The sequence below is a fragment of the Triticum aestivum genome, chromosome 6A, assembly GCF_018294505.1.
Source record: "Triticum aestivum cultivar Chinese Spring chromosome 6A, IWGSC CS RefSeq v2.1, whole genome shotgun sequence".
Taxonomy (NCBI): Eukaryota; Viridiplantae; Streptophyta; class Magnoliopsida; order Poales; family Poaceae; genus Triticum; species Triticum aestivum.
Window position 1 is genome coordinate 83,420,367 of NC_057809.1, and position 26,993 is coordinate 83,447,359.

Below are 26,993 nucleotides of genomic sequence, written 5' to 3' on the forward strand. Positions count from 1 at the left end.
AGAAGAGAAAAAGTATCGCTAGATTCTGCATGCAAGCGTCCATCTAGCTAGGCATGCCCAATCCAAAACAATAAGGTGTGCATCAAGGGCCATCCCTCCCGCTAGACACATCATCAGGCACGACAAAAAAATGGTAGCGATTGGGTGAGAGAGAGCTGAGAGAGGGGGGGAAAAGGACTCCTCCCACACGCCCGACTCCTCCCATGCCCTGTGCGCCCAATCCTCTCGTCCCTCACAAACCCTCGCCGGCTCCATGCTCCTGCTCCATCCTCCCACGCCAGTCACCCCCCACCCCACTCTCCCGCATCTCGTCTACCCCGGGATCTGAGGTGCACGCGCGCGAAGGCGTGCTTCCCTGACAGAGGGCGATGGCGGTCGCGCTTGATTCAATATGTAGGAGAGAGAGAGAGAGAAGATGAGAAGAAGAAGAAGAAGAAGAAGAAGAAGAAGAAGAAGAGGAGGAGGAGGAGGGAGAAAGAGAGAGGCCTCCAGGTGGTGCTCCCGTGCCTCCTCCCCACACATGTCGCCGACATCTCCTCCCCGAGCTCCGCCCTCTTTGTGCGCGGCGGCCGATGCAGCGTCGCACCGCCGGTGCCGTCCCCTCTCCTCCCTTGGTCTCTGGGACATCCTGTTGCCGTCTCCACCCCATCACAGCCTCTGTCCATTGGGCTGGGCCCTCCCTTCGTCTGAGGTATGAGCATTTGGGTAGTTTTTTTTCATACGGCGCATCATCAGTTTTCAGTTGTTAAATCAATCGACCCCACCAGGGTAGGAAGGGTTGGGGACCTTCGTGATTTTTGTGTGTGTCACCGCTCTATTTATTTAGATCCACCCTCATGGCAGCGTATTGTGTGCTTTTCCGTACATGGTTAAATATGAGCTATTCAAGTTAAATATGGGACTGATCAACATAAAAGGTCTACAACTTGGTTCAAACCTAAACTCAAATACAAACCTTACCTGGATGAGATGCCAAGCAGATTTTGAGAAAACCGGTGCCATGCCCTCGACCAATCTGAAATCAATTAATTTTCACGCAAGTGCATACCTGATGCAGGCTTGTTGCTAGCGTACTATGGTCATTAAGCAGCAAGACAATGCTAGTGTGCTACAGTCTACACCAGATCAAATAGTAACTAGCACATTCAGTTAACAAGGAAAGCAGATGTAATACCACAAGAAAGAGTTTAAGAAAGAAAACATACCCAGAACAAGGTGGCCCTTTCTCTTGAACAATCTTTATTAGCCCAACTGACTCTTCCATCAAATTATATATATTCTTAGTTTGTTATTCTGTAAAATTCAAGTCAAGCAAACAGGGCGTTGCATTACATAAAATCTACCTGTGGAAATTCCCTATTTTTTACGAACAATTACCAGATGATGAATTTCAGATAAGAGTCAGGACCAGGTTGAGATATCTCCAGCCTTTCTGATTTCACTATATTCAAATACCTGCTCCATATTACAATGTTAGCCAAATTGGTACAAAGAATCAACAGATCAATTTATCTAGGTGGGAGAACACTAGAATCAAGACACTCCAATGTCGACATTCCGAATGTAATACACAAATTAGTTGCATCATTCTCAAAACAAATATAGCTTTGTTGCCTAGCACATACCAGGCAGCAACACACAACAATTGATTCTGCAATGGCAAAACTGCATTGTTATACTTGTAGGCTGTAGCTGACTGGACCAGGATTTAAGTGCGGAATGCATTGCACTCTGAACACATTCCATGACTGATACCTTGGCACAAGGCATATTTTTTAATGACGGATAGGAAATGACAAGTTTAAGAACAATACCAGGGTTCATGCAACACATATACCCTCTTGGGTTAAAATTATCTACTTCAAGATCTTCGTCCCAAAGAAATATATACTTGTACATCGAGACGACGGCAGGATGGAGGAACCTTTTAGCAAACCACCTAAAAGATACTCCATCCGTCCCATAATATAAGAGAATATTGACACTATTATATTATGGGACGGAGGGAGTAGATGTCATCTCGAAGTTAAATGATACCAGATCGATACAAATTATAGATAGTCAAGGTCTGACTCTTAGTTCAGTGCAAGGGTAAAAAGAGGTCATTCCCTTTTGTCTAATTAGAAGCAGCGATGTGTATCACACTTTTGCTCCATGGTAGATCATTCCACTCATTGACCTTCCCATCGTAGTGGAACAATATAGCTGTGAAGTTATCTACAAGAAACTGAGCATTCAAGAGTTCATGATAATTGTATGGACAAATTACTGCTGAAAGAAGTAGTAAACAAAGTACCTTCTTCATAAAGGCATCTACACTTTTCTTCTGATTGATACCAGCAGGGATAGCAATCAAGCACATGTCTTTCTGGTTAGACTCCTGCTGAGACAAAACACTAGCATAGCATTAAATACTGCATATGGTCTTGTACTCAGGAAGGTGGGAGCAGCTAAAGGTTGTTAAGTTCGGCAAACTGAAACCAATAAAAATATTGTACTGAAACCAACAATCTTCGGTAGAATAGCTCAACTGACCTGTGATAGCACACTTCTTGTCAGCCATAATGGCTTGAGCTCCATGTCGAGGCTCCACTATACATGAGGCAAAAACCCGACCCTAGCAGTAGAAACAGCTCTGTGTGACACCTTGACAGTAGCTCTCCCAGTCCCAGATACCTTAACAGCAGCCCTGCCAGACTCCTGAAATGTACAATTAATGGAGCCACAGTCAACACCTCAGCAACAAATTACTCTCTGCTTCAAGACTACCGCAGCAAACTAACCAAATTGATCCTTTTGATGGAGTCAATTACTATGGCATATTTTTTTCCTCATCTACATACTTTTACAGATTGGTTTTTTGCCTTTTTGTGGCATCTTTCGTTTCATCTGTTAAGATAGCCACAATCAATGACTTAAACCTCTAACATCTTGAGTCAAGATTCCTTCTTAAAGTGAAAATTTTCATTTATTCTGCTGCTGCAATGATTGGCCATCTATATATTTGGCTCTGGCTTATAGGTGGAATTTCTTTTCCCTTTTCTGAAGCATAGAACTTTTCACTGTAAGCTGCTAACTTAGCAGTAATCTACTATTCAATTTACATGTTATGACTACAGATAACAAGGTTTGTATTTTCTACTCAGGTGGTTGGATATTAGTTACGAAGGTTGTCCCTGGATTTTTGCTCTATCGAGGACTGCATGAGCTTGGTCAATATGCATTCCCTGGAAATTCTATGGGAGCCAGCCACAAAGAAGGAATTCCTGCTGTATCCTGTGGCATTCTTATTCAGGTAGGTCCAATCTTCCATCCTTTATTTTATGTTTCTTCTATTGTTTAGTTTTCTTGATAACCAGTTATAGTATTGGTCTTACACATGCATTCTTATTCTTTGTTTGTGAGGATAAACATTTCTATGCTCGCTTCTGTAGGTACTAAATATAACCAGATGAACTTTTTTTGCAAATGACCAAGTGCTAATTACACGAGGTCAAAGATTAAGCTGAGTCCGATCTATTTTCCTGTCAATATAGTTTGAAGGTAAATCGTTTTATAGTCATCCCGTTAGAACATGACTAGACAACATGCATGGTGGTTTGTAGTTTGTTGACATGAATGTCAAACAATTTATATCTGCATAATTATAGAAGTGCTCTCTTACAATAATCCTCGGTACAAGTTGTTACGGCATAACTCTCTCAAGGTAGTTTTGGTGATTGATGTCAACATGTTTGCGGACTAATCTTGTGCTTTGAATTATTCACAGATTCTCCCCTAGCATGAGACGTCTTCTTCCCCTCGGAGTGTATTTCAAGACGGTGTAGCTCTTTCGTTTCTTTCTCCATGGACTAGTTGCGTAGAGGGCACCGTACTATCAAGAGGGGGTCCGCTGGGGTTTTGCATGGGTGGAATCATCACATACACATCAGCTTCTCACCCTCCGAGCATTTCCTTTCCATTGAAGAGATCTCTCCTCTCTCTTCCTTGTCCTGGCTGGGTCAAAGTGGTAGTACCGCGCACCCAGCGGTAGTACCGCTGAGAAGCCACAAGCGGCAGTATCGCTCCGCAGCGGTAGTACTGCCCGTGGCTCCACAGCAGTAGTACCGCTGGGGGCCTGGCACCTCCGCCTTGTCCTCAGCTTCTTTTAGAGATTTCTTCTTTCTCTCGCGCCCCAGCGGTAGTATCGCACTTCCTGCGGTACTACGGCCGAAGGGTCACAAGCGGCAGTACCGCTCCACAGCGGTACTACCACCCTTGACCCCACTGCCGTAGTACCGCTGGGCAGTCTGGTTCCTACCGCCTCGATTCGAGAGGTCTTTTTCTCGTGTCGGGTTTTGCAGCACTAGTCACGGTTGTAGTGGTGATAGTACCGTTCCAGGAGCGGTAGTACCGCCCTACCACCGCGGTAGTACCACATTTGGGTCCGTTCCCTACTTGTCTCCCCAGAGCGGCAGTACCGCTGGCTGGCGCGGTAGTACCGTTGTCCTGGCGGTAGTACCGCCCCATCTCAGCGGTAGTACCGCCCTGTGCGGGGCTGGTTGGTGGAGGGCAACGAGATTGTTGCCCCCACTATAAAAGGGAGTCCCCTTCTTCCTTCTCACCTACATCTTCCTCCCCCAAGCTCCACTTATTGCTCAAGCTCCATTAAATACTCCAAGCTCCATTTTCGCCCGATCTATCTCTCTAGCCAATCAAACTTGTTGATTTGCTCGGGAGTGGTTGAGAAGGCCCGGATCTACACTTCCACCAAGGGATTTTCGATTCCCCCACTCATCCCTAGCGGATCTTGTTACTCTTGGGTGTTTGAGCACCCTAGACGGTTGAGGTCACCTCGGAGCCATATTCCATTGTGGTGAAGCTTCGTGGTCTTGTTGGGAGCCTCCGATTAGGTTGTGGAGATTGCCCCAACCTTGTTTGTAAAGGTTCGGTCGCCGCCTTCAAGGGCACCAATAGTGGAATCACGGCATCTCGCATTGTGTGAGGGCATGAGGAGAATACGGTGGCCCTAGTGGCTTCTTGGGGAGCATTGTGCCTCCACACCGCTCCAACGGAGACGTACTTCTCCTCAAAAGGAAGGAATTTTGGTAACACATCCTCGTCTTCACCGGATCCACTCTTGGTTATCTCTTACCTTTACTTGTGCAAGCTCTTTAGTGTTTCTACCCTTGCTTGCTTGTATGCTTGTTGTTATTGCATCATATAGGTTACTCACCTAGTTGCACATCTAGACAACCTACTTTGATGCAAAGTTTAATTTGGTAAAGAAAAGCTAAAAATTGGTAGTTGCCTATTCACCCCCCCTCTAGTCAACCATATCGATCCTTTCAATTGGTATCAGAGCCTCGTCTCTTTATTAAGGACTTTACCGTCCAAAGAGTATGGTTGATACCATAGACGATGTGGAGGAACACTCCGGTGTGAATCCGATCTCGTCTACGGGAGATGGGGGAACTTCGGTCTCTCGTGAGGAGTTCAATGTGGCCTTGGAGACATTGAAAACCTCCATGACGACCGAAGTTGAAAGCATGTTTACTAAATTTCTTGAGGCGCTTAAACTATCCACCGCACCGTTGAAAGTGGGTGATCCCGCCAACAAGGTGTTGGATGCTATCCCCGACAAGGGGGAAGCTAGTAGTGAAAAGGATCCTTCTTCTAGTGGCAAGAATGGCACCGACATCTTTGCCCATGTGGAACCACCACTTGTTTATGGTGGACCGGTTCCTTCCACTCATTTGAATCATGCCGGTCCTCCCCCTAAGATTGTGAAAAATGAGGATTTTGATTCTTGGGCTTACCGCTTTAAACGTCATTTAAATCATGTGAACACTAACCTTTGGAGAATCATTGAAGAAGGTTTCTATCCACATGATCCAAGCAAATTCACTCCTCGAGAAGCCGCGGACAATCAATTCAATGAGAATGCTCTCTTCATCATTCAAGATGCAATTCCACCCGAAGACCTACCTCATCTTCGTCCCTTCGCCTTGGCCAAAGATGCATGGCATTGTGTCGTGTCTCTCTACCGGGGAAGCGCAAGCATTCAACGCTCCAACTATGAAGTGGTACAAGATGAGGCCGATGAGTTTGCAATGAAGGAAGATGAAGAACCTCGTGAGCTTTATCGGAGAGTAACCAAACTCACAGTCTCACTACGAGATCATGGGAGCAAGGACACGGATGACAATTGGATCAAGCGCAAATTCCTCAAGGCAATGATGCCCTACCACAAGGCCATGTCCTCCATCATTCGTCAAAGACCGGACTTCCACACTTTGACCTCAAGCGAAATGTTGGATGAGTTTGTGGCCATGAACATTTTGGACAAGACCGCCGACAATGCGGTGCTCCGTTCTCAATGGGCAAAGAAGCCTAACCTTGCATTGAAGGCCAAGCTCACCGTGGAAGAAGAAGAAGAGGAAGAAGAGGAGAGCAACCCTGAAGATACGAAGTATGCTTATCATGAACACATGGCACTTTCTTCAAGGCAATTTTGGAGCAAGAAAAACTCGAGGCCCAACTTTAGCAAAAACAACTCGAGTGGCACAAGGAGCAAGCAACGTGTAAGGACTTGCTACAATTGCGGCAACGTGAGTCATTTCGTTGCGGAATGCCCGTATGAGAAGAGGGAAGACAATGGTGGCAAACTCATCCGAAAGGACAAGGCTAAGTCGTTCCCCAACAAGAACAACTTCACCAAGAAGACTCCTCCCAAGGCTTTGGTTGTGCAAGAAGAGTACAATGAGGATGATGACGATGATGAAGATGATGAGTCGGTTGCCATGGCCTCCGTTGCCATTGCAACAACGTCACGGGTGTCTCTCTTCGACTCACCCAACGAGAGCATCACCGCCAAGTGCCTCATGGCTAAAGCCACCAACAAGGTAACCTCCAACATCAAAACTACCATCATTAATCATCCTTCCCAAACGGATAGCATTAATGAACTTGAGGGAGCTAATATGGAGGCTAACGAGTTTGAGGCCTTTATGGGCAAACTCAAGGGAAAATCCAAGAAGCACTTTGTTGCTCTCTTGTAACAACTTGGCGAGGCCAATGACATGATCGAGGCTCACGAAGACACCATCTCTAAGATGGAAGGGCATAGTCATGACTATGCCGATGAGATTTCGGATCTTTCCAATGCTCTTGAGGAAGAGCGTGGTCTTCGGTTGGCTCTTGAGGAGTCACACATTGTTGATCATGCTAAGTTAAAGAAAGATTATGATCATGCCCTCATTGTTTCTCGTGTGCTAAATTCCGAGAAGGCCAAACTCAGGGTTGATCTTGCTAGACACAAAGAGGAGTTTGATATACTTGACAAGGCCCACAAGGCCTTGAAGGGTATTCACGCTAGTCTCAAGGAGTCTCATGATCAACTCCAAGTGAAGCTAACTAAGGAGAAAGCAACTTTTCCTCATATGGTTTTAATTGATAATGCAAATGCTACTAACCCGTGTTGTGAGCATATACATCTTGTTGAGGAAAATGCTAAGTTGAAGGAGCAACTTGAGAGAGGTCTTGCGACTTGCATACAAGGCAAGAAGAACCTCAACGATCTCTTGATCAACCAAGAGGGAGGTGTGGCCAAGGAAGGGGTTGGGTACATGCCCGACTCCAAGAACAAGAAGAAGAATGACAAGACCAAACGACCTCCTCCCCTCATGCAAACTTTTGTGAGGGAGGGAGAGAGTGCCCCCGAGGAGAAGAAGAATAACAATGTCAAGAAGGGCAATGTCATCCCTCCCAACAAAGCCGGGGATTTTAATCCTTCTTATGTGTTATGCCGTGCTAGTGATGGGCATGTTTATGCCAAATTTGTTGGTTCTCTTCATGAGTACATTGAATGGTCTATTTGGGTTCCTAAGACCCTTGTTACTAACATCAAAGGACCCATTACAAAATGGGTACCTAAAACTAAGCATTGATCTCTTGTAGGTGTTTGCTTTCGGTGGTGGATCATGGTTGCTCGATAGCGGAGCTACAAATCATATGACCGGAAGCAAGGACTTGGTGGTGGACATGCACAAAGTTCCATCTATGCCCACCAATGTCGAGTGGGGTGACGCCTCATCCTCTAAGGTATTGGGACTTGGCAAGGTGGTCATCTCTCATGATCTCACGATCGAGAAGGTCATGCTTGTTGAGTCCCTTGCATACAATTTACTTTCCGTTCATCAACTTGCAATTATAGGCTTTGCCACTTTCTTTGATATCGATACCGTGGCCCTCTTGTGGAGCAAGACTCTTAAAGTAGCTTTTGTTGGGCATGTCGAGAATGGTCTATATGTGATTAACTTTTCGGAGCAACCCACTAAGACCGCGACATGCCTAATGGCTAAAGTTGATGTGGGATGGCTTTGGCATCGCCGTTTAGCCCATGTCAATATGAGATCTTTGCAAAGTCTCCTCAAGGGGGACCATGTCCGTGGACTAACGAATGTTAGTTTTGTTAAAGATCGTGCTTGCAGTGCCTGTATCGAAGGAAAGCTACATGAGAAGGCTCACCCTCCCACGACTATCATTTATTCAAAGAGGCCCTTGGAGCTCCTTCATATGGATCTTTTTGGGCCCCCATCCTTCGATAGTCTTGGAGGTAGGAAGTATTGCTTGGTGATTGTGGATGACTACTCAAGGTACACGTGGGTGTATTTCTTCAAGAGGAAGAGCGAGACCCAACAAACCGTCATTGACTTTGCAAATGAAGCACAACGTCAACACAATGCAAAGATCTTGACAATAAGAAGTGACAATGGCACAGAGTTCAAGAACTACACCTTGGATGAATTTCTTAGTGATGAGGGAATCAAGCATCAATATTCCGCACCATACACCCCTCAACAAAACGGTGTTGCGGAGAGGAAGAACCGGACGTTGATGGATGCGGAAAGGACCATGATGGCGGAGTTCAAGTCTCCGTACAACTTTTGGGCCGAAGCCATCAACACCGCCTGTCATGCATCCAATCAGCTCTACCTCCGCAAGGGCTTGAACAAGACTCAATATGAGATACTCACCGGTAACAAGCCAACCTCAAGTACTTCCGGGTATTCGGGTGTAAGTGTTTCATTCTCAAGAAAGGTGTTCGGTTGTCTAAATTTGAGGCTAGAGCTTATGAGGGCATATTTGTTGGTTATGCTATAAACTCTCATGCTTACCGTGTCCTCAATAAATCCACAGGACTTATTGAGGAGACATGTAACGTGGAGTTTGATGAGAATAACGGCTCCCAAGTGGAGCAAAGTGGCACTTGTGATGTAGGTGATGAAATTCCTCCTCAAGCCATAAGAAGAATGGGTGTTGGTTTCATCCTACCCATTGAGGAACCCCTTGTGGCCGAAGGAGAAGGACAATGCTCCACTCTAGTGGAGCCATCACCAACCCAAGGCCCACACGCTTCCGTAGAACAAAGTGAAGGCCCTCAACCTCATGAACAAGACCAAGGGAAAAATCATACTCAAGACGGTGTTGACACACCAAGTGATACCCAAGGTCAAGTTCTCTCCCCCGAGCAAGTTCAAGATCAAGAACAAGTTCATGACGGTGCTCAAGATGATCAAGTAACCGCTCCTCAACTCTCCACCGAGGAGGAATTAGAGCGTCGTGCCGCCAAGGTTGCTTCCAAGCTCTCCACCAAGGATCATCTCATGACGAATGTGCTTGGAAGCTTAAGAAAGGGGGTAAGCACTCGTAGACAATTAGCAAATTATTGTGAGCATCACGTGTTTGTCTCTTGTGTGGAACCTCACAAGGTCTATGAGGCGCTAGAAGATCCGGATTGGCTCAATGCCATGCACGAAGAACTCAACAACTTCGAGCGCAACAAAGTGTGGAGATTGGTGCCAAGGCCAACGGGGAACCACAATGTCATTGGAACCAAGTGGATATTCAAGAACAAGCAAGATGCACATGGGATTATCATTCTCAACAAGGCTCGTTTGGTAGCACAAGGCTACTCCCAAGTCGAGGGTATCGACTACGGTGAAACCTTTGCTCCCGTTGCTCGTCTTGAATCCATTCGCATGTTGATTGCATATGCTTCTCATCATAACTTTAAGTTACAACAAATGGATGTGAAGAGTGCTTTTCTTAATGGTCCCATTAATGAATTGGTTTACGTCAAGCAACCCCCCGGGTTCGAGGATCCCTACTTTCCCGATCATGTGTATCAACTCGATAAGGCACTCTATGGCCTTAAACAAGCCCCACGTGCGTGGTATGACCACCTTACCGAGTTGTTACAAGACCGTGGTTTTGAAGTTGGGCTAATCGACCCCACTCTTTTTACTAAGAAGGTCAAAGGGGAGTTGTTTGTGTGCCAATTATATGTTGATGATATTATCTTTGGTTCTCCTAACAAAGCTTTCAATGAGGAATTTGCCGCTCTCATGACCTCAAAGTTCGAGATGTCCTCCATGGGAGAGTTGAAGTTCTTTCTAGGGTTCGAAGTGAAGCAAAGAAGAGAAGGAACCTTCATTAATCAATCCAAATACACTCAAGACATGCTCAAGAGATTCAAGCTAAGTGACGTCAAGCCGGCCTCCACTCCAATGCCCACCAAGTGCCAACTTGACTTAGATCCCAATGGTAAAGTGGTGGATCACAAGGTATATCGTTCCATGACTGGATCCTTGCTTTACCTTTGTGCATCTAGACCGGACATCATGTTGAGTGTGGGAATTTGTGCATAGTTTCAAGCCGCACCTAAGGAAAGTCACTTTGTGGCGGTCAAACGAATCTTTCGATATTTGGCTCATACCCCAAACTTTGGCTTATGGTACCCAAGAGGATCAAACATCAAGCTTGTAGGGTACTCGGATTCTGATTGGGCGGGAGACAAAGTGGATAGGAAGTCCACTTCCGGAGGGTGTCAATTCCTTGGTTGCTCTTTGGTAAGTTGGTCTTCCAAAAAGCAAAGTTGTGTGTCTCTCTCGTCCACTGAGGTGGAGTATGTTGCCGCCGGTAGTTGTTGTGCACAACTTCTATGGATGAGGCAAACTTTAAAGGATTACGGTGTCACTTGTGACAAAGTGCCTCTTTGGTGTGACAATGAAAGTGCCATCAAGATTTCTCTCAACCCAGTGCAACACTTCAAGACGAAGCATATTGAGATTCGGTATCACTTCATTTGGGATCACATTAGGCGAGGAGAGATCGAGCTCAACTATGTCAACACTCATGACAACCTTGCAGATATTTTCACGAAGCCCTTGGATGAAGCAAGATTTCGCGAGTTAAGGCATGAGCTAAATATCATTGATTCGAGCAATGTGGCTTGAACCCGTGCACACCCTACCACGCTCAATTTGTTGTCTAGTTTAGGTGTAGGCATGGACATAGGGGGAGTGTTGTTCTCTCAATGAACTCTCCCTCCCCCCATTATGCATAAATTGATCAAGTCTTTCACTTTAGCCATTGTTGATGGAACTTGTGCTTAAAAGACGAGTTTTGGTCATGGGCCTAAGGTTAAAATCTTCGCGGTGCCATAACTTTTGACTCAAACATAGGTGGCCTCGGCCACCGCCCTCTTTTGAAGAGGTGTGTCTTGGTCGTTTGCTGGTGTGTTTTTTCTCTTGCCGTTTTTGTCGTTTCGTCGAGCTAAAGCCGTGTCGGTTTAGTTGCCATGGTGTGCTGGGAGGTACTACCGCTGGTGGTGCATGGTACTACCGCTTATAAGCGGTACTACCGCCCCCAGCGCGGTACTACCGCTAAGGGACGGGACCAGGGGGTTAAGTCGGGGCAGGGGGAGGTTTCTTCTCCCCCATACCCATTCACTTCACCCCTCTTTTCTCTTCCTCTCTCCAGCCTCCTCTCGCCGTGAGAGGGCTCTGGTGGATCTCCGTCTCCGGGACGTCCCTCTCCATTTCCTTTGGTGGAGTCGATCCCCACCTCGTCCTCTTGCCATGGATGCCGGTATTGCCCCCGTTCTTTCTTTCATTTTGTCTCTTTTTGGTTCTTGTTTCTTAGGGGCAATGGTGGTTGCATCTCTAGATTTTTGGCGAAATCTAGGCTTGAGTTGGTTGGAGAAGGCAACTAGACTATCTCGATTAGAGTTTGGTAGGATTATTTTTGAATTTGGTAGGCCGGTAGTGTCGGATCTAACTGCGGTAGTAAGAACCCGCTGTTTCATCGCCTCGTGCTATATGAAACTGTTGTTTCTCCGCCTCAAGCAGTACTACCGCTCCTCTTGGAGCGGTACTACCGCTTGACCTAGAGCGGTACTACCGCTCCCTTTGGGGCGGTACTACCGCTTGGGGTGGTACTACCGCGGGCAGGTCACGGTACTACCGTTGAATGCCAATTTCCATCATTTTCCTGCCTTACCTTGATCTTTTTGTTGAGTTTGTTGGCTTATGCTCGTTCTTTCTGGTTGTTTTGCGTGTTCTTGTGTTTGGCTCCAGGTGATGACCGTTTCGAGCATCAAGGTCACTGTATCAACCCCGGGCGTGCCACATCAAAACGCTACCGCACCTCAGAGCCAGCCGGTGGTTCCTCAAGCACCCAACCGCCTCCAACAAGTGCATCTGCAAGTGTTCCTCCACCTCCTCAGCAATCGAAGCGAGCCGCCAACAAGCCAAAAGGGAAGACTGTGACTGAGATGACCAACAAGGAGTTTTGGGAGAAGCGTCGCTGCAACCCCTATGCGGTGGACCAAGAACCCACTTTGGCCAACCGCCCGTTCTGGAACCGTTTTCAGTTTGCCATCTACTTTGATGTGATCAAGGCCAAGAAGAATCTTTTTGTTGATGTTCGCTCCATTGACGCTGATGCTATGGAGAAGGACCCGGAGTACTTTGGTGAAGCTCTTCAGATGTGCACTCAGCTGAACATTCTCAGGATCATGCAATTCAACAAGGATTTCGATGCGGATTTGATGGCTCAATTCTATGCCACCGTCCATCTTGGGACGGATGTCGACAGGACTCTGACATGGATGACCAATGGCAAGCTGCTTTCTGTCAAGTGGAAGGCTTTCATGGAGTTACTTGATGTGGTGGATACCGGGCTTGAGACTCCTGTCGGTTTCCGTCCTCACCGCAATGCTACATCCACCCACAAGCAAGCCCTTTGGCCCTACTGCACTGTGAAGGTTCACCCAGTAACTGAGAAGAAGACCTATGAGTTGTCTCCGTATCTGGACATTCTTCATCGCATATTCCGTGAGACTCTCTTCCCTCGGATTGGGAATCTGGATATGGTCCACTCTTACCTCGTGGACATGCTCCTTTTCTGTCAGCATGAGAAGGAAGCAAGCACTAGAGAGAGCCTGGATATCTCTCATGTCATGTGGTTTGAACTTCTATCTGCCATGTCTGAGCGCAAGTGTCCTATCTATGGTCCATTCATCACGAGGCTCATTGAGAGGGCCTGGGCACAGACTTATCCCAGAGTGTTGCTAGAGACTGGAGACTTGGTTTCTCATGAGATCAAGCGTCTGAGGAAGAAGGACAACTGGACAGCGCCTCACACAGGGGGTCCATCTGCTACTGCTGCCACAGGGGGCCCGTCTGCTGCTGCTACTACCACGGGGACCGAGGGTGAGGCTGCTACTGATGCTCATGAGGAGGACTTTGGCCCCTCTAGTGCAGAACCGTCGTGGGCACAGAAGCTTAAGCGCAAGATGAAGAAGCTTTTCTGCATGGAGTCCCATGGTCAGTACATGACTCATGTGGCGGAGAAGCATGCCAGGACGCGCCACAAGGAGCTCATGCGTCAGATGGGAGAAACAGTTGCCAGTGGGTCTGAGGGTCAGATCACTGAAGAGGAGGACTGGATTCATCAGAATTGCCACTGGACCGACTCCGATGCCGAGCAGTTTTCGACCCACGATGAAGATGCAGAGATGTGATGTTCGAGATCTTCCTCCTCCCATCACCTGGAGTCGTAGTGTCACTCTATGCCCTTTTTGGTGTCTCGCTGCCAAAGGGGGAGAGAGTGTAGGGATTTGCTTATTGTGTCGTGCTTTGAGTCGTCTTGTGTTTTCTTGTGTGTTCCTTCTTTGGTTTGGTTTGGTGTGAGACCTAAGTTCTAGTCATATAGTGTAAGACATATGCTCCCTATCGCTACCTTATTACTTATGTCATTTCAGAGTACTGTAGTTTATTGTGAGATGCATGCTTGTCCTGTTTACTCACTTCTCTCATATATATTGTGCTTAGTATTGTTGGACTATAAAATATAGGGGGAGTGTTGATCCGAATGTGTGTGTCGTGCCATCTCTAGGTGCACACATTCTGGGGGAGCCCGTCTATACTTTGTAGTTCTTAGTTTTCTTCGTTTCATTTCTTTTCCTTGCGCAAATCCCTAGTTGTCACCAATCCACCAAAAAGGGGGAGATTGTTATGACATACCTCTCTCAAGGTAGTTTTGGTGATTGATGACAACATGTTTGTGGACTAATCTTGTGCTTTGAATTATTCACAGATTCTCCCCTGGCACGAGACGCCTTCTTCTCCTCGAAGTGTATTTCAAGACGGAGTAGATCTTTTGTTTCTTTCTCGGTGGACTAGTTGCGTAGAGGGCACCATACTATCAAGAGGGGGTCCGCTGGGGTTTTGCATGGGTGGAATCATCACGTACACATCAGCTTCTCACCCTCCGAGCATTTCCTTTCCATTGAAGAGATCTCTCCTCTCTCTTCCTTGTCCTGGCTGGGTCAAAGCGGTAGTACCGCGCAACCAGCGGTAGTACCGCTGAGAAGCCACAAGCGGCAGTACCGCTCCGCAGCGGTAGTACCGTCCGTGGCTCCACAGCAGTAGTACCGCTGGGGGCCTGGCACCTCCGCCTTGTCCTCAGCTTCTTTTAGAGATTTCTTCTCTCTCTCTCTCTCTCTCGCGCCCCAGCGGTAGTATTGCACTGCCTGCGGTACTACGACCGAAGGGTCACAAGCGGCAGTACCGCTCCACAACAGTACTACCTCCCTTGACCCCAGTGCCGTAGTACCGCTGGGCAGTCTGGTTCCTACCGCCTCGATTCGAGAGGTCTTTTTCTCGTGTCAGGTTTTGCGGCACTAGTCATGGTTGTAGTGGCGGTAGTATCATTCCAGGAGCGGTAGTACCGCCCTACCACCACGGTAGTACCGCATTTGGGTCCGTTCCCTACTTGTCTCCCCAGAGCGGCAGTACCGCTGGCTGGCGCGGTAGTACCGTTGTCCTAGCGGTAGTACCGCCCCATCTCAGCGGTAGTACCGCCCTGTGCGGGGCTGGTTGGTGGGGGGCAACGGGATTGTTGCCCCCACTATAAAAGGGAGTCCCCTTTTTCCTTCTCACCTACCTCTTCCTCCCCCAAGCTCCATTTATTGCTCAAGCTCCATTAAATACTCCAAGCTCCATTTTCGCCCGATCTATCTCTCTAGCCAATCAAACTTGTTGATTTGCTCGGGAGTGGTTGAGAAGGCCCCGATCTAAACTTCCACCAAGGGATTTTCGAATCCCCCACTCATCCCTAGCGGATCTTGTTACTCTTGGGTGTTTGAGCACCCTAGACGGTTGAGGTCACCTTAGAGCCATATTCCATTGTGGTGAAGCTTCTTGGTCTTGTTGGGAGCCTTCGATTAAGTTGTGGAGATTGCCCCAACCTTGTTTGTAAAGGTTCGGTCGCCGCCTTCAAGGGCACCAATAGTGGAATCACGGCATCTCACATTGTGTGAGGGCGTGAGGAGAATACGGTGGCCCTAGTGGCTTCTTGGGGAGCATTGTGCCTCCACACCGCTCCAACGGAGATGTACTTCCCCTCAAAAGGAAGGAACTTCGGTAACACATCCTCGTCTTCACCGGATCCACTCTTGGTTATCTCTTACCTTTACTTGTGCCAGCTCTTTAGTGTTTCTACCCTTGCTTGCTTGTATGCTTGTTGTTATTGCATCATATAGGTTGCTCACCTAGTTGCACATCTAGACAACCTACTTTGATGCAAAGTTTAATTTGGTAAAGAAAAGCTAAAAATTGGTAGTTGCCTATTCACCCCCCCTCTAGTCAACCATATCGATCCTTTCACAACTTGTATCAGACTAGAAGTATAATGTTGGATGAATTGATTTAATTAATTAGTGACTATTTTTGCATGAGATGATCATTAACTTTAGTTATGTATGTGAAATATGCATAAGAATTTTTTGTGTTGTGCCCATGTCCCATGCATATATGATTTCCTTTTGCTACGTATGTATTCATGTATATACCGCATCCATTTGGCTGAGTTGCTTGCCTTTCTTACTTCTACAAATAAAGTCATTTCATATTGGAATTATGAAAAATGATTTCTATTTTCTTTGAAGACCAAGGAATCATATTTTATTTATTTTCTAGAAAAGATCAGCATGCTAATTTTTCCTTAATCTTATCCAGAATTTGCTATTGCGATCGGAAGGTGTACTTGACCATGCAGGATACAAGGTGTCACGATGATTTGATGAGGTAAGGTAATCGTTGAGTCATGTTGTCAAATGCTAATGGATGGAATTTCTAATGTATGGCTGGAACAACAAGTCGGTGATGATATGCGACGTCTTATTTGAGAACTGTACACATGGTTTGCCACTCTGGACCTTGTGAAGATTATGTATGTTCTTTGTTTAAGACTAATTGTACACATTCATGTTGCAAATATTGTTTTGGTTTCTGTTTTCAAGGGTATAGTAATGCAAAAATGACTGAATTTTACAAACTGTAGTACTTCTTGTGAGCAAGCATTCAGTTCAAAAGCTGCCTAACATGCTGGTAACTTGCTAAATTAGGCATATAATATTATAATTTTAGTTTCATCTAAGAACTTCTCTTTAAGACAATGGCAGTGAACATTTGTTTCCGACAATGACAATGGATATCATATATTTTGATCTCTATAAATGAACTATTGTGGTGTTGTTCACCTATCAATGTGCCATGTTTTCTATCTAAGAATATGCCACATTTGTTAAATAAACTAGCTCATTAAAGTGACGGACAACTAAATACTTTTTATAGAAAGGAAATAATATATAGGCAATCAAACAACCTTCCCTTTCAAAAAAAAGCCAAGCAAACATCTGGGTAACTTCCTGGCGCGGCGGAGCGCCCTTGCCCACTAGTACATATTATGAACCCTCAACTCATACAATTTTGAAGAAAACATGAACTGGATATATAATGCATTGACATTCTTCAAAGTATGGTATATTTAGTTGGAAAGAATGACATTTTGTCAAGGAAGAGACGGCCTTAAATCCCTTATGATAAGCATGCTGTTGATCTGGGTGCAACTCATATGCACCAGCGTACTTGGCTGTAGCATGTTTTATTAGATCCATTCTTAAGAAAATGCATTATTCTTAAAAGGTGGCACACTCACTGCAGCTTGACCACGTCATCCCTGCCAATGCCGATTAGCTCAGCCTTGGTGGCGGCAGGCTCCTGGACCACCTCAAGCAGGCGCCTGCTGCGTCGGTAGACATGTGAGGTATGCTCTTTGGTACCAGCTCTCCATTCTCGACATCCGGCTGTGTCTGTTCCTCATATTGTCTCCAAATACCGGTGCGAAAAGGCTTTCTTCTAGATCTGCTCTTATGGTTCTCCAAATACAATACATTCAATGATATTGTAGTTTTTGTGGGCTTGTTCTTTATAAGAAATAATTGTACACATAGCACTATAGTTAGAAGCAGGTCTACGAAGGCATGGCTTCAAAATTCCATACCTGTTTTGTTCCTTTTCCTTTCCATATCTATGGTTTTCATACTAATTTATGTTTTCCCCTCAAGGGAGGACATGTGTATTTGAGAGAGAGTTGTGAAAAAGAGGGGACTGGACTAAGAGGAAGGAGTGGAATCACATGATGTGCATTGCATTTCTGTCTGTGTGCAATCCAGTTATATACTGATAAGGCTTTATTCAATAATAAGCTCCCTATCTGTTGAACGTTACAATTAGTACAGAGGCACAAGTCATTTTTGACAATTGAAGATCAAACAAACAATACTGCAGAATTATGCCAATATATAAGTTTTTGATGTACATTGAACTTGTCGGTTTTACTGTCACCTTTCATTTTGGAGACATAGCTAACTATTTTCTCCACTATTTGGCATTTTCCCGTGTTCATCTTAACATTTTGGTTTTTTATGATACAAATGGCTGATGTTAGTTTTGGTATATGTGGTTAAGAAGTTTGTCAAGTAGTGATGGCCTCAGATTTGTTATGGGGCAGTTTTTTTAATAGATCGCTTCTTGCGCACAAGCACTGGAACCATCGGTCTATGACATACATGATTCTCTATAACTTCTACTAGAATGATTTCTTTGTGTTAATGCTCTTCTGGTGCGTATTCCCTCCTCTGTGTGTTTCTCATATGATGTAAGCTAAGTATATCTGTGTCACCTTTGTTACTTGTCACCTACAATTTGACTATCCAAATGTATGAATATACGAAAGCATCATCCCGCACTCCCTTTTGGCCTTTTTGGACCTCTTGTAATGTACGCTGGTCTAATTAAGTTCTTAATGAATTGATTTAGGCATACCACATATTATGTAACTATTGTGCTCATAGATTAGAGTACTGCTTTCTATTCCATTATCTGCACATCAGTTCCCACAGTAGTGGTTGATATTCTAGAGGACTTACTCATAATAGTCATAATACCCTTCTTTATTGTCTGAGATTATTGAGGCAAAGCTTCAAAATGAGGGCTACAACATGGCACTCTTTGAAACATAATGGTAGATACCTTGTAACGAAGCCTTGTCCTTTCCTGTGTACTTTTCTTCACATATAATATCAGTACGATGGACATTTGGAGTATGGGATTCTTGATACGTCACCATTTGACAAAAAGAATTAGAATATGTGATATCGACAATGTAAGCCTTTTAATATTTAGCACTTACATATTTGTTTTCTCACTAATATTTGAATGCATGTACCTTTGCATTATGCAGGTTCACCTGATTATTTGAGTTAACCTGATTATTGTCACAAGCTGTGTCAGATGTTCTACGAGATGGTCCGGTGGTCCTGTTTAGTTCTATTTCATGTAGCAGTCTTCTTTGTTAGTAATGTTCCATGTTTCTGTCTACATGTATGTTCATTAATTTTCTGGTTTGAAGCCCCTTAATTAGTAAGGTGAGCTCACAAGCTTGGGTCCTAAACCACAAGAACTCGAGAAAGTCATCATACATTCCTTCTGTAGGACACTAGCAAGGATAAAAGTACCCGTGGTGGTTTCTCTGTTCTTAGGAGACATGCTGAAGATTGTCTTCCTCTGATGGTTAGCATTGAAAGCACTTTTTGACTCCACTTGATGTCTACAAAATTTCTGGCTTATTGAATGGTATGGTTACTTGCAAGACATGTCGCATAATCCACATAGAACCGGGTGGCATTTTCCTAACATTTCATGGTGATTTTAATTTGAGCATTCAGCTTGAATACCCTTTAAACTTTTCGTCGTTGTGCTCTTATTGTTTTGGTGTAGCACTTCATGTCACAATTGAATGTTGAATTCTTACCACTGCAGAAACTTCAGCATATACTGATTCATTAGATAATGAGTATGTGTGAGCTCTCTTTGTCTTTCTGGTTGAATGTTGATTTCTTAGCACTACAGAAACTTGCAACATATACTGATTCATCATTAGATAATGAGTATGTGTGAACTCTCTCTGTCTTTCTGGTTCTACCTCATGCCTTCCAGTGTTTTGTGTTTCATATGCCCTAATCTCCTTGTATTTAAGCATCATTTATTTAGCTCTTCCAAAATTTGTCGTGAAAGTAAGTGGAATGGGCGCTTTCAACCCGGCACCACCCATATTCCTCTCAAGAGGCGCCACCAGCTGGCGCCCCAACCCCTAGTAAGCTACAATTAATACGGGCATGCAGTGATTCTGGCATCGCAAAAACTCCTCACGGTGAAATTCCTGGATAGTAAAAGGTCATGCATTCTCCTTAATTAGCGTTGGGATTAATTCTTGCATGCGGGGGACATGGGTTATTGATCCATTTAATGCCGCGCAGCACTGATTCTGGTTCAGATTCCAAGCCGGAGGGAGTAGAAAGGATTGAATATTTTTCTGAGGTGTTATCTTTGACCTTTCGTCTTAGATCTGATCAACATAACTCCTAAGGTTCCTTAACCTCCACAAACGATTAATCTCCACCGATTCCCTTAAAATCCCCCCAATTCTTCTCATCTTCCCTATCTCTACCTCTCTTTCCATATTGTGTGCACTGCCGCGGCCAAAGCTTTCACGGTTTGTCGCCATCGGAGATCTGCTCACTGCTGCCGGCTCGGAGCCTCATGATTGTTCCCTCTATCTCTCTCGGAACCCTGCGATCCCCGCCATCGCTGCTCATGATGGCCCAAGACCTACTCCAAGGTGTCGACAAGGCGAGTTGTACATGCCGTCGCCGCTCTCCTCCTCTGACATCACTTGTGCCAGAGGTGGGTGCTCAGTGCTCTCCTTCCTCTCAATCTTCTCAGATATGAACATGTTTTTTGAGTTAGCTATTTTGACGCTCTGATCTGTGTGTGATCCGAAATTTCATAGTAGGGAGCTCTTTTCCATCCCCAGCGACCTTCCCCGCGGCAACAATTCCTGTAATTAAGTCTCTCTCCCCCAAACCCCTTTTTCTAAATCAACTACTGCCGATAGACATATGTCGAGATGTGATGGATCATTGGTGTTTCTCCAATCCGGCTGTTTCTTATTGGATGCGCTAGATGATGATTTCTTCTTCTTTTTGTGTTATGCAAAGAACAAACTGATGAAGCTACCATGTACTGTTCCCCAACTACAACTGCATCTCTCTGTCTCCCTCCCTCTCACACATGTTAATTTAGTACGAATTGTGTACTTTTTTGCTCTTCTCTGGTTGTTTTGTAAAATCACAACATATGGCACTGGGTTTCATATTCAGGAAATTTGTTCCCTGTGAGTAGTATTCAATTGTAAATTTTATGGTATCTTTCAATTATGTGAGTGATACAGTTGTGTTATTGACATTGTTGTTCTTCCCGTGCTGCAGGGTTCGACTGTTGCTGCAACAATCATCTACCTACATAAATGAAAAAAAATATTGGAAGTGACTCTTATGAACATACTTGCATTCTTTCTCAAATTTAAGATAACTATGTGTGGTGACCATCAACATTTGATTGTTATGCTGCTAATAACAATCCTAACCTCAAGGTTTTAACTCACTGAGAGGATACTGTATGGGCTGTTCTCATTGTCATTCAATTTATTAGCTCTTTGTTTGTTGGTCGTGTGTCAAATAATACTCTATAGTAAAATAGAATGCACATGTGTCTACTCAGGAACGATGAAATTTTGTATAGCTGGTTATCTTTCGTCCAATAAGCGGATCAAGGTGGAGAATGCAAGATGATTACTATTCGGGGGCATTAACACCGCGAGGCTGGCAAATTAGTATGAAATATATTTGTTTCTTGCGCTGATGCTCTTCTAATAGACAACCAAATTATATTATCTTGAATTATTATGAGTAAAATTTCATTACAATATATATTATTTCTCTTAATTGTGGTGATGCATTCATCTAATTATGCAAATACGGAGATAGTCTACCATATATTAATTTGCATGACATTTTATACCATTCAATGTATTTATATTATTGTTTTATAAGTTTCACTATTTCTTACTCTATAAATTAATCCTCATATACACTACATCAGATTCCCGCAGCAACGCACGGGGTATCATCTAGTTTCTTATAATGTATTGTCGTTGTCGTTGTGGGTTTATGACATGTTGTATGTAATAAAATGATATGCCTGTGATAGACTTACTAAATTTATGAATGGCTTTCGAGTCGCTTCTCTAAGTGGGTGCTGCGACGAGGCAAAAAATATTTTCTGAATACATAATTGTATGTGCATTGCAACAGGTTATCGGATGAGTCCAATCAACAATAGTACTACTACTATTTGTACTAGCTTCACATGCTTTGCGCGTCGGGCGGGTGTTTTTACTGTAGCTGCGAATCCCATCATCCTAGGTCCTTGGATGAGTCCATTAGAAATTGCATTTTAACGTTTGGGCTCAAACTTTCAAAATTGTTGCACTATCTCTACATCTACGTATACGTAATACAACAAGTTTTAAACTTGAGACCAGCCACCCATCCTCATAAAGAACACTTTTTAACCTAGCACAAACTCCAGGAAATTTGGCCACAGTGTGAGGTGGGCCATATGTTAATGTGAGGTGGAGTAGTACACCAGGGTGGCATGGGCTAGAACAAGCATTCACGTCCATGAGTACGGCACACGCCACCAGCACGACTTCCATCTAACACCATATTTCTTGGAGTCCGTGCTACAGCTATCTCTTCAACCTCGTCGTTTCTCTAACTCAGCCACCGCGTGGCGGGCGAGGTGGGGGTTTGCCGATAGTCGGTTTCCTCAACTGCGGTCCCACTTGTAAGGCCAACTCCAACTCACGACCCCAAACAGACCTCTGTGGCTTAGCTCGTGTGGGGGACAAAAGCCATCCCGCACGGGCGCTAGGTCTGACAGAACGGCCTTGTCGTCAGTGTGTGACCTCTGTGGCAACCGTCCGCTCCCCACTAGCCTCTTCGTTGACATGTGGTCCCATTCCCACATGTCAGTGAGACAACGACGAGTCCTTTTGTACAATTTCCAAACAGACGTCTATGTAGGCCGGGGCACCTCTTTGTGTACCGTGGCAACCGTCCACCGACTCTTTGCCTTTCCCTCTCGATTTGGAACTGTTGTCTCACGCTCTTCCTCCCTCCTTCATTTGCCTTCACCCTTGCCATTGTTCGATCGTATTCTCCATGGAGGGAACAGACCGGAAACGACCCCGTTATTCTTGCCCCGATCTGAATGATGACGTGGTGGAGGAACTCATTGATCGGTGCGACATCATCACCTCGGCTAGCATGGCAGGTTCGTTCAAGACCATTCTCGACTCAACTAATAACATCATTACAAGGAACCCAAGGGTCTAGGAGCGGTTTGATCTCCCCTATCTTCTTCACCGTGACCCTGCTCACTGGCGCGCGGAGGACGGAGGCCTCGCCTTGTGCAAGTAGGTGCCGCTTGATAATGATGCGTGTGATGTTAAGATGCCATCACTTGAGGGTAAGGCTTGGGCAGGCGCAAATGGAGATTGGGTTGTTTATATTGGGTACAACTGTGAGTGGGAACTTGTGAACGTGCACACTCGTCACCGGGTTCCACTTCCAAAAATCTCAGACTGCCCAGAGGTTGAGCACATCGGTATTCTACGTACATTCAACTACGATCATGGTGACTATCATCTACAGAAGATAGCAATTTGTCGAGTTCCCAACCGCTCTTGGGGTTATAGGAATGCTTGTGTTGTCGCTATCTTCGACAAGCTTGTTGCTGTCCTTCAAGGTTCGACTCGATGGATATTGCTGAAAAATCGGTTTCTATACACGGATGCGTACTGTGATGTAATTCAATACGAGGGTCTTGTGTTTACTGCCACCACTCATGGCATGTTTTTGCATGGAATCCTGATGCTTTCAGTATGTTTGTCTTCCATTGTAATTATAATTGTTTCAACCACATGCATGCGGGTTAGCTAGTTTCCCTTTACTAATTAACCTTCTTGTGTTTCCAAGGTCCTGTGAACATTCCACCACCTATACTTGAAAAATTTTATAACCAAGGGGAAGATGACGATGCCGATGATCATGAGCATGAGGACCCATATAGGAGTACTCAGTGGCGCCTGGCAACTTATTCTGATGGATCACCTCTTCTTGTCTGTATACAGGGCACCGCTGATGTGACTAAGGAAGCAAGTGTTTTCTCGCATGGTCGCACTCTCCGGACCTATTCCAACATCCGTTGCAGGGTATTCGGGATGGATACTAGTGTACTAGCGTCAACACCTTCTCCCTAGTTCAGTATTAAAAGTCTTGGAGGAACTCGCTCTTCCTTGGACAAAACTATCCAATCATGGTGAAACGTGATCCAGCAGCTGTTGACACAACGTTACTACCATTTATGAGAAGCAATTGTATCTATACCTCTGGCATTGCTATGCTTCCCTGCGGTGGCTATCACAATATGGGTCATGAAATAGGCCACTTCAGTCTGGATGATCAGTCCTGCGTTGGTCTCGAGATTGACAGTAGCTGCCCCTTCCTAGAGAAACTCTTCTGGTTCAAAGCAAGCGTTTCCAACACCGAGGAGTGGTTGAGCTAAAGTTCATTTCATTGCTTGTTATTTGTTGTCTAATGAAAACTTTAGTATTTACTAGAATGTTTTGTTGGAACTAATCTACGTCAGTGGCCAGCGGCTCCTCCAAGCCCTTCTCGTAGAGCGACTGCAGCGCCGTCCGATCCCTCTCTTCAAGGAGGTTGAAGGCCATGTGGTCCTCAGTCAGGACCTTTGCCTTGGCATCAAGCTCGACCTTCTTCGCCTTCAGCTTCTTCTCCAGATCCTCCAGCTGGCTGTGCTCTGTGGCCTGCGCCTTCACCAACTACTCCAGTTCGGCGTCGCGATCCTTGACGGTGTCCTCTCGTGCCTTCATCTTCTCCTCCTCCGCCTTGCGGCCTCGAGCTTCTTTCGTGCGCTTCCTCCGCACGGTCTCCAGCTCGACCGCCAGCGACCGGCAGCAGTCCTGGGCGGCATCGGCATCCTTCAGCGCCACCTCACGGGCGGCCACAGCCTGGGCGACGGCCTCCCGGCCTCTCTTGGAGTCAGCAGCAGCTTGGCTCAGCTTCGCTCGGACGGACGCATCAGAGTGCAGCCAGCCAGAGACCAGCTCCAGGCGCCCGGTCACTAGGCGACGCTCGGTGCCTTGAAGATCTTCTCGCAGCAGGGCCATCATAGAGAGAGCCCGCTCCAGGACGTCAGGAGAGGTGGAAGAACCCGGGGACAGCAATGCGGCAAGAGGACGAGGAGGTGTCGTCATCATCATGGCCTGGGAGGCTAGAGGCTCCTGAGCCTCGGGGACCCCAACGCGCGAGCCGGACGCTGGCACCTCCGGAGCCAGCGGGGTCACGGGGGCTGATTCCTCCCGAGAACGCTCCACCGGGCCTCGCGAGGATAATTGGGCTGGAGAAGCACGAGCGTTGTTGCTGCCCTTACCCATGGAGAGGGGTGCAGCCACAGGAGGCGATCTAGGATCGAGCGGTACCACCTCGTCCCCCTTTCTCCTCTTCGCCGTGGACGTTGGCCTAGTTGCACAACAAAGAATAGTCAAGGACGGGCATCAGAAGCACGAACAAGGCAGGACAAGAGCACTTACTGGTCCACCACGGCGTAGTCCCTCCGCTTCGTAAGCTTGAAGCCGGAGAGCCTCGCAGCCTGAGGCGCGGGTGCGCAGGCTCTAGGAGCAGAAGCAGGGGTAGCAGGTGGACCGGAAGCAGCTGCAGGCGGGTGGCGAGACAGCCTTGGGCTTTCAGGGCGCCATTGGTCGGAAGCTTGGAAGGGGATTGAAGCAGATCTGGAGATTTCGAAAGAAAGGAGCAGGAGAGGGGATCTGTAGCAAGGAAAAGGAAAGCAATGAAGTCAAGTGTTGCCTGCACTAGCCTTTTGTCAAGTCGGGCAATTGCCGAGGCAACACGGGGAAGCGGAGACGGCCACGCGCCAACCGTGGCCACAGGCTGTTGGGGCCCACGGTGCTCTGCACTTGCCCTTTGGCTTCGCTTCAAAGGCAAGCCTGAGCATGCCTCGGGCCCGGGGGCTACTGTCGGCGTTCTGGGAATGGGAGTCCCCAGACTTTCCTGCCTATGGCCCGCAGCGTGGCTCCACCAGCGGCCCTGTACGTCCCATCTTCATCAGCAAGCACTCAAGACCCTCGCGAGGGGCCAAGCCTCACGAGGCGGATGACGCAAGACCTCCTCAGGGGTGGCCTCACCAGGCTGGCTCGCGAGGGGCGGAGAGATCAAGGCAAGGGACACCTCGCGAGGTTTGTGTGACGCAAGCCATGACGACGGGAGGCAGGCGGGCGCCAGCACGCGCCGTGTCCTCGTTTCCTCTTTGGTGCTAAAGGGGAAAGCACATGCGAGGAGTCCCGAGGCATCAGGAAATGGTTTCCATATCGGTGCAACAAGATCAAGACCAGCAGGACGGCAGGACGGAGGTCACCATGGAGCCCAAGACGGCATCACCACCAGAGCCTTTGGCAGGCGAAGACTACTTTTGTCAGATAGCTTGTACTAGCTGTCCCCCTTCAAATTGGCTGCTGTGGGATCCCTTCCCACCTAATATTTGGGAAGAGGACCCGGGCCTCTATATATAGGACTAGCCATCACCATAGCAAGGGGAGGCTCATCTCATCTAGAGAGACCATCCCCAACCACTCAAGTTCACCAAGCACAAGAACACCTCTCCTCAGGAGGCTGTTCTTCCCTTGTAATTGTTCATCCTCAGCCCAAGAGGCAATCCACCACACCACATTGGAGTAGGGGATTACACCACAACGGTGGCCCGAACCAGTATAAACTCTTGTGTCTCGTGTTCTTTGGGTCCGTCGAGCTAGGCCGTGAAATCATGATGCATGCGAGCTAGAGAGGGGGAGGGAGATCTTTGAGCGCACCCCAGAGTTTGAACCTCAAGGGTTTTGCTGGAACCCGATATCCGACAACTTCCTGAACCAACTCCTAAGCCAGCTCTGAACAAAATGGGTATTCTATTTCTCAGTCCCGAAGATATGCAATAGGCAAAGAAATCTATGAAAGAAAAAGGTATTAAAGCTGAAGATGTTAAGAATTTACCACCTATTGAAGAAATACATGGTCTTGATAACCCTACACAGGTAGTAAAGGTAAATTCTCTCTATAGATTTGATGAAGGTGATATCCCTCGTTATAAGTCTGCTAGCCAATGCTTGGATGAGTTTGATAATTTTATTGTTAAACAAGAAAACTTCAATGCTTATGTTGGTAGACAATTGAAACGCAATGCTGATATGCTTGAACACTTGAGTGATTATATGTCTAGAGTTAAAGGTGAACTTAAACTTATTAGTAAACATGCTTCTATGGT

General features: G+C 46.2%; 1 pseudogene; it reads right to left on the minus strand.

The window, feature by feature from the left end:
* Positions 1-232: 232 nt before the first annotated feature.
* On the minus strand, positions 233-24,369 carry LOC123129475 (uncharacterized; annotated as a pseudogene).
* Between the last annotated feature and the right edge of the window lie 2,624 nt (positions 24,370-26,993).